Consider the following 2,477-nt stretch of genomic DNA (forward strand, 5'->3'; position numbering starts at 1 on the left):
GCGGGGTCCGCGGCCGGTGTGGGGTGGCGCGGTGGCTGGGGTCGCCGGGGCTCGCGTGCCGGGAAGAATAGCGGCGATCGCTGGGCCCCGGCGCCGGGACGCGAGAGGCCGCGATCGGTCCGGAGAACTTACTGTTTTATTAGAACTATTTATGATCCCGCACAAGCTGCTGTCACAGCGCATAAAGGAGACCCTTGCTTCGGCGAACGGCTTTTGTGCCGGGTTTCAGGCGCGGCGCCCTGCCCGGATTTCCATGACTCTAACAGCCACTGAAACCGAAGTTTCTCACGGTCGCTCTGCCCTCCTGGTTCAGGGCGATCACCACCGAGTATTTCTGGAAAAATTGGATGTGTGACTTTCAAGGCGCTGACGGTAACTGCCATTGGAACGCAGTTCGCTGGGCATTGTGTGGAGGGCTTTAATCTGGAGACAGTAAGGATCGCTTCGGGAGGACCACGCGGGAGACTAGGGGCCACTGACTAGGGGACACCAGACACCTGGCTTCAACTAGACTGGAACCCGCTTGAGGGACAAAGCAGGCGGTGGAGTCAGACAGTTCTGGCTGGCAGTTCCCCTTTATTCGGCATTGTTTATCTTGCCAACAGGTTTAAGGCTAATTCTGCCAAGTTTGCCTCTGTGAGATGGGATGGGCAGGCCCCAGTCTGGGCTGGCGTGGCCTGAAACACTGCCCAGACTCACTTCTTCCCTTGACCCAAAGAGAAACTGAACCCAGGGAGGGGTGTGTCTTGCTCTCAGACCAGTAGGTAGGGAGACCCTTTCTGATCCGCCCAGTCCCAGCTCCTGGAAGGGGTTTTGTATAAGAAGAAAAGTATGATTCAGGGTGTGTTTATGCAGGTAACCAGCACTGGCTTTCAAGTCCTAAAAGTGGCTGAAAATGAAATTAACCTGGGCGGCTCCAACTTACCAAAACATCTCAACTGTGCTTGCAAACACTCCTGTAGTTCTCTTACTAAGAGTTCTAGGTAAAGGGGTGACTTGAAGCAGGATATGAGCGCGCATGCGGTTTGTATAGAAGGACAGTGGGTGGATACCTGGAGAAGAAATGCCATACCTGGAGACTGGGCTCCAGACGCCGGTTTGATGTTTGGAACTGGAATTTCCTGAGAAGTGGGTATTAACGCTGCTTGTGAAGAAGTTAACCACCAGGGGAAATCCAACCTCGACATTTCCTTCCTTGAGGTTGGTAGATGTAGTTTTTTAAAACTGATTTCTTCCATGAGAGAGAGAGCAAGAGAGTTAGGCACCCCGGCATGGTCCTCATGCTATAATCACACCCTTGTGGCTGGGCTCATGGGTGTGTGCCCTGGGTGTACAGGGAGACTGCGGGACTTGAAGCAGGGACTCTCCCATGTGGCTGCAGCATCACAGAGTGTTGGGCCCCTGCCGAGGCCCGGTGATGTTGTAGGTGCACCTTCAGTGGAAGAAAGCGGCTGATCTTAGTGGTCTAGTGAGTGATACTTGAGGCTGAAATTGAGACTTTCGGCAATAGTGAGCTTCTGAAGGTGCCTGGCTCACTTCCTCTCCTGGGGGCCTCGCCCGGGCTCTGAGCATCTTAGCTGCCACAGAAACACCCAGTGAGGTTAATCGTGGAACGCAGAGGCGGTAAGTTGCCCTCGGAGAATGCACTAGGGCAGAACTCCCCTCCTGCCGCTAACCGAGAAGCTGACACTTTTTAAATAGGTGGCCGTGCTCAGTTATCAGGCTTTGGGTTTGCTTTATTACATGCCTCTTGCTTAAGTCTTCTTCGAAATCCCTGCTCTGTTTGACCCTGGCGTATTCGCAACCTCTGCCATTTACATTGGGGGTTATCGAGCTTTTCCAACAAACAGCAGATCTTATGTACACAGTATTTGCGAAATGCACTATCATCCATATTAAATCCACTGGAAGTCTTCCTCACATGTGCACAGACTGGAGAACCTTTTAAAGTACCTGAGGACTCCCTGGTGGCATGGGATGACTTGGGGTCCTTTGCTTGGTCTCCCGCAGTGGCCTCATTTGCCCTGGGGAGGCCAGGCGATGTTGCTCTGTGAGACAGAGACACTCCTAACTGCTCAGACCGGGCCGTGGTGTGCACCAGCAGAGTCAGATTGTGGAAACGGCCCTCCGACTTTGAAAATAAGACTTAACAAGGACCAGCAGATGGTCTAATGGTTATGTCACAGGACTCCCACATGGCCGGACAGAGTTTGAGTCCCAGACCCAGCGGCTTAAAATTTAGGCTGGGTGCATGAATGGAGGAGAAGGGATTACAGCATGGCCATTCTCCCTGGGGGGCGATTTCTCGCTTTTCTGTCTCTCTGTCTCTCCAGCAAGCACACAACCCTATAGCAAAATTCTATTTTAAAAAACAAAAGCAAGTAAGACCTAAGACTGAAGAATTTGGGATTGCCTGCTGGAATTGCAGGGGAGGGTGGCGAGCCATGTTTGGGGAAAAAAGTAAACTAACTTTTTTT

The sequence above is a fragment of the Tupaia chinensis genome, unplaced genomic scaffold (assembly GCF_000334495.1).
Source record: "Tupaia chinensis unplaced genomic scaffold, TupChi_1.0 Scaffold149090_1, whole genome shotgun sequence".
NCBI lineage: Eukaryota > Metazoa > Chordata > Mammalia > Scandentia > Tupaiidae > Tupaia > Tupaia belangeri.